Genomic DNA, 14,276 nt, shown 5'->3' with positions numbered 1-14,276 from the left:
GTAATTTTCACTGAAGCGAAATTACGCCTAGTAACTTTGTAACTTTTAATTTCCATTGCGAATGTATGGCACTTTTTAAAAACATAAGCTGATGAGGCCTCATACTTAATATGGCTAAGGTTTCAACATTCAGTTCTTAAAACTTTTTTCATTTATATAGCCACTTATATGCTTATATACCTCCAAAGATTTGATTTAACCTATAATAATTCCTCATCAACTACAATCACAAGACTACCAGGCATATATAGGAAAGTGGTACTCTCTTTAAATGTCCTAAAGTCGTCTCAGGAAGACAAAGCTTCTTGATCAGTTTTGGCTGAAGCATCATAGGAGGAAAGAATTAGTTCAGCTTTTACCTCTGGTCTTTGAATACAGTCATGCTAAATGACCATTATGCACAGCAAATCAAACTCTATTTTTAAAGCTTCTCTGTGCCCGTGGGGATAATGTCGCTTATGATTTCCTTCGCGCCCACCATTCTTAATGCCTACTTTCAACTCACCATAGAACACTCTGCACTGGTTTATGTCTTTGCTTACCAGCCATGCCAGATTTGGTGGGAATATGGTGAACTTCCTGTTAGTCTGAAGAGATTTTTGAAGGAAAAAAAAAAAAAAAAGAGCCCAAAACTACTGTATTCTGTGACATACTTACAGGATGAAGCCATTTTAATTAAATCTACTGTCTTCTCCCCGCCTCCTGCTACTATCTACCTTATATTTTCAGGGCCAAAGATACCTAGCAAAGGGGCGCCTGGGTGGCTCATTCTGTTAAATGACCAAGCCTTGATTTTGGCTCAAGTTGTGATCTCACAGTTTGTGAGTTCAAGCCCGGCATCAGGTTCTGCGCTAATGGTCCAGAGCCTGCTTGGGTTTCAGACAGAAAACCTCTCAGCCCCAAACCCAGCTTGTGCTCGCGCGCTCTCTCTCTCTCTCTCTCAAAATAAATAAACTTAAAAAAATGTTTGAAATTTAAAAAAGTACACAGTTAAAAAAAAAGATATCTAGCAACACTAGATTATAGAAATTTTAAGAGTCCAGCTTCTGAAGTCATTACACAGCATTAATATTCATAGTATCATTTCCTTTACAACATTTAGTTTTTCACTTGAACCTCCTTGAAAAAAACTCTCCTTAAGTCTTTTATGTCACTGCCTTCTCCATTTTACAGTCAATTAGGTCAAAAACCTGACGGTGTGGCCATCCAACATTTAAAATGGAAGTTGGGATGTGAGTCGGGGGCCCAAATGAAATTAGGGCTTGCTGAGGCAATGGCAGCTCCCGCCTGGTTTGTCACACCACCCATTAGTCAGTCAACACCAATCGCCTGCACAGAAAAGGAATTTCATCCATGAACGTACACATGTGCAATCCCACCCGATGGAAAACAGGTAAAAATCACTAGACATTAGGGCTCTGCCTTCAGAGCACCTGTTTGGTCGAGTCCGAGAATAATAGGTATGAAAACATGAACATCTCTTTTGAATATCTTCATGCAGGAAGACGTAAAGTCATGTTAATTTAATCTCCTTTCCTAAACGTTAACAGCAGTGTAGAAATGGACGCTCTCATCCCTGTAATCAGTTGCACAGTGCACGGGGGCAGCGGTCTCTTGTGCCTCATCTGTGAGCTAATCTTTCATTTCATAGCAGATCTTTCCATATCAAACAACACAAATGACTTAATTTGCATGACAGGATTTGTAACGGGGCAAATCTAGTGTCAAAGTCGATTAAAGATTACACCAGAGAACTATCATAATCAGTCCTCTAATGAGCCTAAATAGTACATGTAAAGTCTCCCCTTTTTGCCATTCCAGTCATGTATAAAAGGGAATGTGTTTCTTTTCATCGATGAGCCAGGCCTTTGGTTTGCACATTACGCCCTACGTTGAGCTAAAGTCATGTCAGTCTGGTTTCAGAGGGAGAGAAAGGGAAATAATAAAGCAAACATCACTTCACAAATGACATTGCTTGGTATAAGCCAACGTTTGAAGCCCTTAATTCTTCTAATCTGCAAAATAGTCAATGCTAATGGGTTTTTGCCTTTGTGAAAGCTGATGCATAGAAAGAAAAACTTTAATGAGCTGCCTGGGCCGTATGCTTACAGATACCTGTCAAATGTCTGTCATCTTAGCTATCGCTGAGGCATTATAAAGAAAGTAAGAAGGAAGGAACGACAGTATTTGTACAAGCATTTTCATGCTAAAATGGCACAATTTTCTTCCTGTCATAATTTCATTGTATCTGAAAGTCAGAAAAGCTTAACCCTTTCCCTAGCACGTCCTGTGTACTCGTATCACACCATTTTGGAGGGAGCGGTTTAAAAACAGCACTGTGATTTTGTAAACAGCATCTTCTGTTGAATTTGTTTTTGAAAATGGAATTACCTACATTTTAAAAAATGTGACAACAAACTATTTAAATCAATTGCTTCGCCCCAGGGAGATCAGGAGTTTATTAGATGCAAACCTTCCGTAATGTGTGAGGCTGTCATTTGAATCAGTTCTTTCTGAGTTCTTAATTTAATATTTCTTTGTATCTTTGCGTGCTTAACACACATACCAGGGCAATAAGGTCAACAAACTCCCCTAGTCTCACCTTCTCTTTTGTTCATAAAAACAGGGAACGCAAATGTATCTTATTACTCCAGCACCTGCAAGGTCTGTTGTAAGAAGCTTGTATTAGTCTTATTTTCTGGGATTCCTAATAATGCAGTCATAAAAATGCAATGTGAGTTGAAACTGGGCAGGAGAGAAAAGCCTCTGTCCAGGTGTGACTTGTTTTCCTTCTTTCAAATGACAAAGCAATGTAAGCGTATATACACACACACGCTCCCGCACGCACGGACTTTCAAGTTTGGGGTCAAACAGACTGGGGTTTTCAAAAAGAGTGGACTTTAAGTCTTATGTCTCCTGGGTGGACAGCGAGAACAGAAATGTGCCCCCGTCTGATTGGTTGTGTTGGCCATACCCTTACCACCAAATAAAGCTAGAAAGAAAAGGAAATGAAGCGCTTTCTAGAGAGGGAGGAACTTTTCCTAGTGGAGTGTGGATGCGTTCAGAGACGCATTTTTGGTCTTCCCACTGACTCACTGTGCACACCAGAAAAGCTGGGTATTTTCGCTTCTGTATACATAGAAAATCATAGGATACTCCTCAATGCTTATAACAAAATAATAGGGATAAAATGAATATTTGCCAATCAGAGAGTGCCTGGTGTTTTACATCTGTGAATTTTGCAAGGAACCCTGACCAGGAATATTGTCTCCCCACAGAAGCATAGTTTGGCATGTTAAAATAGTTAAAATAGTTAAAATTAAAATACCCTGGGCTGGTGACTGAACTCCAGCTGCCCCACATGAGCGCATGGGTACAAATCCTCCAGCCGGTTCCAGGCACGAGTAATGATGATTGTAATAAGGCGGTCACCCTGTTGATCGTTCGTGACTGGGAGTCCCCAAGGAGGTATGTGCACTCTGAATGCCAATCTTTTCCAAGAAGACACGTGAAGGATCAGTAAAGCAGAACCCTCTTCAGTTTGCCTGAAAGTGTTGTTGTAACACCCGGAGCTTTGACTCATTTGCTTTCCCTCCCCTGTTGCAACATAAAGAGACCAACTTGAATGAGCTCATTGGGCTGTATTGTCTCCCAAAAAACTATTGTGACTTGAGGTAGGAAGTATTAAAGGCTGCTGCTGCAGGTAGGCTCCGAGGGCCCTAATCAGTTCTCCAGCCCTCTGCTTCCTTTTCCCAGAGTAGGAGAAGTCAAAACAAACTCAAGCAGAGGGCAAATTTTCCTCAAGTGGCATTAAAATTTTAAATTAGATAAAGCAAGCCAAAAGCATTAGAATAAGGATGCCTCCAGCATTCAATGCCTAGATGCGGCAAAAAACCGGGTCCCCAATTAGACAGCTCTTAAGGCCAGGTTTATTGAAAAGAAATTAGGCCAGTGTTAATTTGGAAGTGAATTGTTTTAACATCCTTTGCAAGAGATGTTCAGCTATTCTGAAAAGAAACAAGTTCACTTCAGCAGCATAAAAAGCATCCTCCTTAGGCCTTACTCTGATTTACAAACAAGGAGACCTCTTAAGCTAAAATGAACAGCAGAGCCAATTTCTGTGGCTGTGGGGTCCTCATTTATTTAGCAAATATTTATTAGGGACCCCCAATTCGCCAGGCCCTGAGCCATAGGATCAGGTTTTGTGGCAAAACTCACTTCCGTGGCACCAACAGATAAGTGTTCCTCCAAGTGATAAAGCTCTCTTTATCCAAGAAATCTGGCTTCTCTGTAAAAGACACATTTTGCCTGCAAAGCCTCATTTATCGAGTTGAATACATAAAAATCTATGAAAGAGATCCGATGTCTAGATCTGTTTTGACATTACTAGTTGTTGTTACTGCTTTGTCCTGTTTTTAATTCAAAAGATAAATCAGTAGCCTGAACCTACTTCCATGCCACTCCCCATCCTGTGGTACGTGTTCAAGCCCACCTACTTTATCTGGAAATGCACACGTATTCATCACCCTCTCCTTAAATTTCAACCTGCTATTTATCAAGAGGCCCCCAGTTCCCCCGCCCACCCCTCCACCGACCCCCGCCACCATTGTGTCTGAGCTCTGGAGCCTTTATGCCATGTGGAAAATAGAACTCCCAGACATTAACACACAAACTTTAATAACATACATTAGCCATACATGTACGGGTTTGACTCAAATTTCAACCACTTTCCAATATGAATAATTCAACGGCCCTGCCCAATTGTTCCTGTAAGGATACGATATGAATTAAAAGGCTATAAGCCGTGTTACTAAACAATGCTTTGCATTTTCCCGCAGCAGTTGTGTGCAGAGAGAGACACGGCCATTTGTATTTCAGAGTTCATTTTTCCTGCAGTCCTAAACTCTCCTTCCCCTTGAACACTGCTTCTGTGACCCAGTTGCTATACCTCTGATCCGCTGCACCCCAGAGGCTGTCACAAGTCTCCCTCCTTCCCAGGAGTTGAACACACAATAGAGAAAAGGCCCTGGCTGGGAGGTTCAGCCGCCATTAACCCCTACCAGCTGTGCCTGTGGGGAGCCTTCTGGCCTGAATGTCCTTTCTCTGCGGCCGCCTTCATGCCACTAATCTAACCATTGTTAGGGAGGAATGCTGACAGGAGAAAAGAAATTTTTCTTGTGTCCATGCAAGTGTGTGTATCCATGTGTAAGTGAAGGAAGAGTGAAGGCTAATTTCTATAGTTGGCATGAATGGAGGGATTGGGAAAAAAACCTAGTTAAAATGTGTTTACTTGCTTAAAAGGCTCAGTCAATTTAAATAATTTCAGTAGTGTGCTCTATTTTTTTTAGGGAGGGGGGAGAAACTAGTTACTATTATAATTTTCTTTAAATCCTCTGAGATGTTTGGGCATGTTTAAGACTTTTAAAATTCACTGCCAGCAGAAAAAAAAAATTGAATTGAATTTCTTAAAAATACTGGCATAAAGTTACAGACACACAGAATTACTCACTTCTAATGGACCTTAAAAAATGAGAGAAAGAGAACTGGTTATACGGGTCACATTTCCTTCAGAAAAATCACTCACATTTAATGCTTAGGAAAGTTGTAAAAAATCTTTTAGAATTGAGCTGGGAAGGGAGTTGCCTTTACCAACCACTTTTAGAGTAAATGATAAATCCAAAGACATGCTGTATTTTTTAACAGGCAGATTTTGCTTTCAGTGAACTTTGAAGTTCAATAAGGGAATGTGAATTTCTCTTTAGTTTCAAACAAGACATACTCAGATGGACCGCAAGTGACTACCTGAAGCAGTAACTTTGCAAACTTGGAAAGCCAGGTGGGGGACCATGATGCCCACAGCTCTAACCGCATTGCCAAGCAAATAGCCTACACCTTTGAGAAGTTTGCATATTTTGGTCCCTGGGGACTTCGTTTGCTTTTTCAAAGCACTGGCACTGAAGAGAAACTATTCTTAAATTTAATGCTCCGTGTTGTTATTTGAGAAAGTTTCATACAACACAACAATCGGCCTATTTCAAATCAAATCAAGTTACGAATAATTCATGTAGAAATGTATTTTCTGGGCAATTAGACTGGATCGTAGTAGGGCAAATGTCTGATATCATAAAGCTCTACTCTGCATCTGTTCCTATGTCTAGACCTGCTGCAATGGGCAATTACTGGTCCTGAAACAACAGCAGCAAGATAATGCTCCACTCACAGGTTTCAGCCATTAAAATTCAGCATTCTCTTTCTTTGCCCCTTTATTACCTCAATCATTTGATTGTGATAAAGTAGATTTAACTTAATGAAGTTATACTTTTCCACATTTGCATGCATACATTTACATAAGTGGTGACTGCAGTTATCAGGTACATTGTTTTCCAAAACATTAGAGGTAAATACCCTGGCATTCAGCTCATTAAGGTGCAGTGCGCTTGTTAAGCCAAAACAACAGCAAAGACAGCAGCACAGAAAAGCCCATCTCCTCTGAACCCAGAGCCTATCTCTTAGCCACTTCTCAGACGCTTCCATTTCCCAGGAAGGAAATTATCCTAGAGAGGAAATGAATGTGATAGCATATGAATTGATGGAATAGATGAAAACAACAATGTGGTTTTGATTCCATTCATTTAGTCAGTCAATCATCCATTCAACATCCATTCAAAATCTTTATGGGGTTTCTCCAATATGCAAGACGCGGTGCCCGGTTGTTTAGAAGGACACAAAGACAGATACTACACACCGGCGGGCACCCAAGAAGTTTCCTACCTAATATGAGAATAGCTGTGTGATATAAATAACTACATCGTTAGATAGGGATGTAATAAATGCTGGCTAGGGGGTGTTCGGTTAAGTTATGGCAAAAAAGTCAAATCTTCCCCTCCCAACTCTCATGGTTATTACAGTGATAATTTTCTAGCTCTACCCACTGCCATTTACGTCAGAAGTTCTCGTGGCAAAAGAACTCTTATGGCAAAAGAATATAACTCTAGTCAAGTCTAACCTAAAGAAATTGTCCTTAGGATTTCTCCAAATTATCCCAGCTCTTTGGATATAAACTATGTTCCTAGACTCTCTAATTTTTTCAAGAGTTTAGAGAAAGACTATTGGTGCTTAGAAGACTTTGTAGCAGAGAAATCACTAGAAGGTCCCAGTATGTCTACTGCTGAGGAAATGCCAAAGGACCTGAAGAGCAGGGATGCCAATCTCTAGGTGCAAACCCGTTTCTTCCTTGTCTAAGAGCTACACCAAGAACAGTCAAGTGATTTTAACATCTAGGGGGTTGGCTCCAATCCAGTTCACCCTGCTATATAAAAATACACTCGTTTCATTCTAAATATAGTAAGAATAATCAGAAATTCTCTTTGCCTCTGTAAGTAAATAAATAGCCAGAGGAAAAATCTATATTCTTTAGAAACTTGCGATATAACAAAAATAAAGGAAGTAAAGTTGTTTTAACTTTTGCTGATACAAAAGGGCACGTTGGAACAATCCCGAGTTTTGTTTTTGGATAACTAATAGAAATTAAAAACGGAACAGGAGAGCAACACTTCAAAGCCAATATGGTGGCTATAGCCAGTGGAAAAGTGACTAAGGTCCATGGTAATGATCAAACGCTTGAATAAAGGCATATTTGATTTAATTATGACAGCAATTACAACAAAAACCTTACTGGTTTCTCAGTGTCTGAAGAATAAATTTAGACTCATTAAACATGCTTTCCAGCCTCATCTCCCTCTTCCCACACAACACCTCATCCTCCAGTCAAGTGTCCTGCTCCCCTTTGTAAGTGTGGGCTGTAGGCTTCACAGCCTCTGTTCCTTTTCCTCATGCTGCTCCTTCATCCACCCTTCTCTTCCCCAGTTCTGCGGGAGAAATCCCACCTATCCCTCAGGACCCAAATCAATCAATTTTCCTTTGATTCTTCGCCACCAAATTTACTCATTCTGTAAATTATCATGGTTGTTCGTGAGGGCAGTTTTGTTGGTCTCTAGAAAACCTTTTTAAACACCATAACACAGAAATTTTACTTCAAAGATCCATCCCAGAAAAATATACTTGTACATAAAAGAACGTTCATTGTGGCACTGTTAGTACTTGCCAAAAAGAGAAAAAATATAAATGCTCATCAATAGAGAAATGCTCAAATTATATTGCAGCTAAGTATCAGAATACTTTATAGCCAGTAAAAAGAACTAAGATTGTTGAATATTGTCAAGAAAAGAATTTCAATCTATAAATGGGACAAAAGTAAACAGTAAATTGCAACATACTGAGAATGATCTTTTCATGGAAAGAAGGCAAGGAGATAATAAAAGGGAAAGACTGTTGAGGTATTTATAGATATGTTTGTACATTCATAGAAAAAGTTCTAGAGGGATAGACATTAAACTGGATAATGGTATTTACCAGTACAGATGATAATGGGATAGGATAAAGAGTGCATTTAATTTTTTAATATTTTGGATTTTTGGATGTTTACCACAAATTTGCATTGCTTTTTTAATTTAAAAGAGGTAAGAGTTCCTTCCGGTGAACTCTATTATTTTTCACATTTATTGTGAAATTTCTGCCTCTTCTTTTTTTTTTTTTTTTTTTTTTTTTTAGCATTTATTCATTTGTGATAGACAGGGAGAGACAGAGAGCAAGTTGGGGAGGGGCAGAGAGAGAGGGAGACACAGAATCTGAAGCAGGTTCCAAGCTCTGAGCTGTCAACACAGAGCCCGACGCAGGGTTTGAACTCACGGACTGCGAGATCATGACTTTAGCCAAAGTCAGACACTTAACTGATTGAGCCACAGGTGCCTCTATTTCTGCCTCTTCTTAAGGCTCTTGAAACAAGGAAGCACATCGTGTTCATCTTTGCACGCCTTGCTCAAACCATCAGTCGTTCTCTGCAAAGGTTTGTGGACTTATTTATTGAACTGAGATGAGACCCATAATTACCCTTTTGACTGTGCTTGGAAATTTCTGCAAGGTATCATCTCTCTTGAAGACAAGGCCTAGATGAACCCAGGAGTAAAGAACAGCTTCATCCAAGGGCAATACGAGCAGTGGGAAGGAGGAATGACAAGCGCCAATCCAGTTTCCCTCTCTGTCCTAGCGGCTAGACACTTCCATCCCACCTTTCCCAAACCTGGATTTATGCATAAGAAATGAGCATGTGAGAGAATGACAAAATAAGAAATAAATAGAAAAACTATTTTTAAAAACTCAACTGGAGAGGCTGTTACCAAAAAGAAAAGAGATGACAAGTGTCAGTGAGCGTTTAGAAAAAAACAGAACACATGTACCCTGTTGTTGGGAATGGAATTTGATGCAGGCACTACGGAAGGCAGTATGGGGTTTCCTCCAAAAACTAAAAATAAAACTATTATGTGCCCCAGAAAAAAACCACGTCTGGATATATACCCGAAGGAAATGAAACTGGTACCTCAGGGGTATCTGCACTTCTGTGTTCAATGCGGCATCATTCACAGTAGTCAAGATATGGACACACCTGAGCGTCTGTCAATGGATAAATGGATTGAAAATGTGATACACACACACACACACACACACACACACACAGAGGAATGTTATTCAGCTACAAAAAGAAGGAAATCCTGCCATTTGCTACTATATCGATAAACCCAGAGGACATTATGCTGAGTGAAATAAGCCAGACACAGACAGATAAATACTGTACGATCTCACTTATATGTAGGTCTAGAAAAGTAGAACTCAGAAACAAACCATAGAATGGTGGTTGCCAGGGACTAATGGGTGGGGGAACTGGGGAGATATTGGTATAGGGGTACAAACTTTCAGTTATGGGTAAATTCTGAGGATCTAATGTACAGCATGGTGATTATAGTTAATAATACTGTATTATGTACTTCAAATTTGTGAAACGAGTAGATAGATCTTCAGTGTTTTCTTTTTTTTTTAATTTTTTTTTTTAACATTTATTTATTTTTGAGACAGAGAGAGACAGAACATGAACAGAGGAGGAGCAGAGAGAGAGGGAGACACAGAATCTGAAACAGGCTCCAGGCTCTGAGCTGTCAGCACACAGCCCGACGCGGGGCTCGAACTCACTGACCGTGAGATCATGACCTGAGCCGAAGTCGGACACTTAACCCACCAAACCACCCAGGCGCCCCAATACACAAACACACACACACACACACACACACACACACACACACACACAAGAATGGTAACTATGAGGTGACAGATGTGTTAATTAGCGTGACTATCTATCTATCTATCTATCTATCTATCTAAAATGATCACATGGTACACTAAATGTATACAATTTTTTATTTGTCAATTATACTTTACTAAAGCTGGGTGGGGGAGTCAATCTAAGAGACAACAATCATAAAATTCAAAGAATATGGCACATGTAACTGGTTCCCAAATGAATAAAACTTTGCCATACTGCTGTTTGTTTTTGCCTCTAATTCTACCCACTCTTTTAAGAGGTGGAGGGTGGGGAGAGTGTGAGTCACGAAGCAGATAAGAACAGCTTTTACAGTCCTGTGGGACCTGGTTTCGCATCTAGCTCTGCCACTGACTGGCAACCGGAGGCATATTCCTTAACGTCTCTGATCTCCAGCGTCCTTATCAGTAAAATGGATGACAATATAACTGCCTAAAACCATGTTTTGAGAATGAAATGAAGTAGCATAAGCAAAATACCTGGCAAATGCTTAAGACATGATTATTCATAATTGTGGGGCCTTCTCTCCCCCTGACGCAGATCCTCTTCCTAGCCTTCTCCTGCCAGCAGGCCCATCTTGCACCCATGACCCTCCTTGGCACCTGATCCCACTATCATCCCCCAGGGGGGGAACAATCAGAACTTGAACTCAGCCCCAACCTCTGCAAGACCGCCACTTTCTTTTCCTCCTCTGATGCTGTCAATGTTCTTTTCTGCTACCAGTTCAGCCCCTAAGCCTTCAACCAACCTCCCTTCACCGCTCTGCTCCTTCCAAGCTCAGAAAGCCTGAAAGCCTTGATAAAATGACAGATTGTGGGAACTCAGAGTTCAGGTCTCAGAGTGACCAGACTGGTCCAGAAACAACTCAAACTCAGCAACCTGAACTCAGGTTGGGACTTGGGCTCAACACTACTGTCAGCGATAATTCCCTACATTCTGGGTAATAAGAATACACCCACAGAACCACCATGAAAACAGTGATTTAATGGGAAAGTTCATTTTGAGTGTTAAGCAACTGATCTAGAAATGGTCCTTTAGAAGAGAAACCACTTGTGATTGTGGAAGCACCTGCAAAGGAGCTAACACTATTTAAGACAGTTTTGCTAATTCACTAAATTTGACTCGCAGAACATTATCAGAAACCTCAAATCTGTCATAAACCCTACAAAAATTCATTCATTCCAAATATTATTGAATGTGTGCTGCAGGCCAGACATATTTCAAGCACTGGGGATAGAGAAGGGAACCCTGGCCTCAGGCATCTTCTAGTCTAGGGCGAGAGTGACACAAGTCAATGCCAGGATGAACAGTTCAGAAAAGACACTGATTTGGGACTGGTAATGGTGAGAAAGAGTTACCTCAGAGAAATGCTCAGGGAAGATATTTCCAAGGAGGTGACATTTGAAGAATGGTAAGAAACTGGGGGAAGACTTGGGTCAAACATGTTCTAGGCACAAGGGGCGAGGACTTCAAGGAAGAACAAGCCAGCTATGTCCAACCCATATGATTGGGCAATTTTTTTAAGAATCAAAACTGGTAATTAATTACTTGCTTGCTAAAATGTTATTCCACTTCTCCCCTTGTCAACAAATATGATTTCCATGATGGAGATATCCAGAGAGAGAGCAAGAAAGAGAACACAAGGAGATGGTATTGATCAGCACCCCTGTTTCTCTCTTCTAAAAATTATGCTAGATTCCTAAACAGGTGGTACCAAGAAAGGTAAATTGGTTTATTGAAACAATAACTAAGCCAAGTAATATGATATATTGATATTTTTTATCCAGATCTAAAATGTCTAGCTGGGCTGTTATTTCTGAGAGTAGTTGGAAAATATTTAAGTGTGTTTTTTTTTTACCACTGAGGATAAAAAGATACTAGTCCCTAACATAGTTTTAACTTACACTTCAAGTGAGGATTTACAGATGTCAGTAAATAAAATATTTAAAGGCATACTCAAGGTACAAACCTGAGCAACAATTCTAATGAACACACCGCACTCTGCTCCAAATGAAAGGTACCAACTAAAAATGGCAAACCATAAACTCGGTATGACACAAATGTAGAGGCTGGGTGGCGTGGTGATGCCTCCCTCTTACGTTTGTGTGGTTCTTCTTTCCCAGCTCTCATAGGGATCTGACAACTTCATCTTATTCAAAGGGGGAAAGATGGAAGAAGGACTTGAAACCAACAAGCCAGGCTCTGGGCTCGTCCCAGGAGCTGTCCGTCAAACGTCAGGCACACCTCTTTCATTCCCAGCCCTTCCCTAGCATCTTGGAAAAGACACGACCCTGTGTTCATGGAGTCTTTCATTCAACTTGGTGGCTGATTTTGAGTAGTAGTTCTCAAGCCTCTTCTTTGTAAATATCGGAATCTTTTTCTGGTGAAATCTTACACAGAACTCCAGTAAATGAAACCACAGCTCCTCTGGCTGTGATGCCTTCCCTTCCCTCCGGGCATCCATGGCCTGCATCTGTAGATCAATATTTGCAAACCTCAGCTTGTGGCCTTTAGTAGGCCACAAGCAGAATATTTTAATGAAATAAAACAGGATAAAAAATAGAGTATTCCATGCATAGTAAAGATACGTGTTATTTTGTGGGGCAAAATTGTTATATTCAACAAATACTCAATGCCTATATAATGGACGTTAAAATCAGGTGAACAAAACAGATAAAAGCTCTTGTCGTGATGGAACTTATATTCTAGCATGATATTAATACATATATATTAGTATATATACATATACATATAGATGTATCTATAAAAGAGAGAGAGAGAGAAGTTTGAAAGCCACTGGTATAGCTAATCACTTAAACATATCCTGAAGTTCATGATTTGTGTCAGAGTTGTTTTAACATTACTTGAAAATCTGATAGCTCGAGAATATATTCATGCATCTGTAAGCTTAACACATACCATTCATTCAGTGGAATTTTAAAGCATTTAATGATACTGTCAATAGCCCAGCTTGTCAATTGACCAAATCTCTTTTTGAGAATCAAAAATCAAACCACTATTGCCCAGACTGATGCACTGACACCAGAGGAAGAAGGGCTGTGGTCCGTGGAAGGGTTCTCAGTACATAGCCTAAACAGGTGGCCAGAACTGGAGTTGAGGGCACCTGTAAATCAAATGTCCTCAGTGCTATGTGAATCCGCATAAGGAAGGACATTTGTCTGATCTTTAGCAACTTTCATTTCTTAACTCAAGGTCATCTTTCTCTTTTAACATGTTGAGACCCTGCCGCTGGTAGTGATCTCTCCCTTCAGTAGTTAGCCCTTTGTTACAACTTTTGCCACAGCAGATTTGTCAAATTGTATTGTGCACACAAATCGCCTGGAGAATCTCATTAAGGTACAGGTTCTGGTTCAGTAGGTTTAGAGCAGGTCCTGGGATACTGCATTTCTTTTTTAAAATTTTTAAAATGTTTATTTATTTTGAGAGACAGAGAGAGAGAGAGACAGAGTGCGAGCGGGGGAGGGGCAGAGAGAGAGAGGGAGACACAGAATCCGAAGCAGGCTCCAGGCTCAGCCCAGAGCCCGACGAGGGGCTTGAACTCACCGACTGTGAGATCATGACCTGAGCTGAAGGCAGATACTGAACTGACTGAGCCACCCAGGTGTCCCTGGAATACTGCATTTCTAACAAGCTCTCAGGTGACCATGCTGTGAATAGCAAAATGGCAACACGCGTGTGCGCGCGCACACACGCACACACACACACACACACACACACACTCCGCATGTTCTGAGGGCAGGGACTGTGACATATTCATCTCTAGCTGACGAGCAGTAAGGAACTATATAGTTTGTTCTAGAAAATTATGTTGTAGAAAATTTAGTGATTAATCACAAGAGATTTTTGTAGTTCAACCATTTGGACTAAAACATTTTGAAATGATGGAATAAGTGCTGATGATTTATGTCAAACATCAACTTTCCATATTCTACTTGCAGTCTTCATCACTTTATTAGTTCGTAGTCTTCACGAGCACTATGAAACATGAAAACGCTGCAGCACCAGGGTGGAAACGCCCCTTTGTAAGAAATGTTTATTTATAAAA

This window comes from Felis catus, chromosome A2 (assembly GCF_018350175.1).
Source record: "Felis catus isolate Fca126 chromosome A2, F.catus_Fca126_mat1.0, whole genome shotgun sequence".
Lineage (NCBI taxonomy): Eukaryota > Metazoa > Chordata > Mammalia > Carnivora > Felidae > Felis > Felis catus.
The sequence above is the reverse complement of the archived record's forward strand: the minus strand, read 5'-3'. Positions refer to the sequence as shown.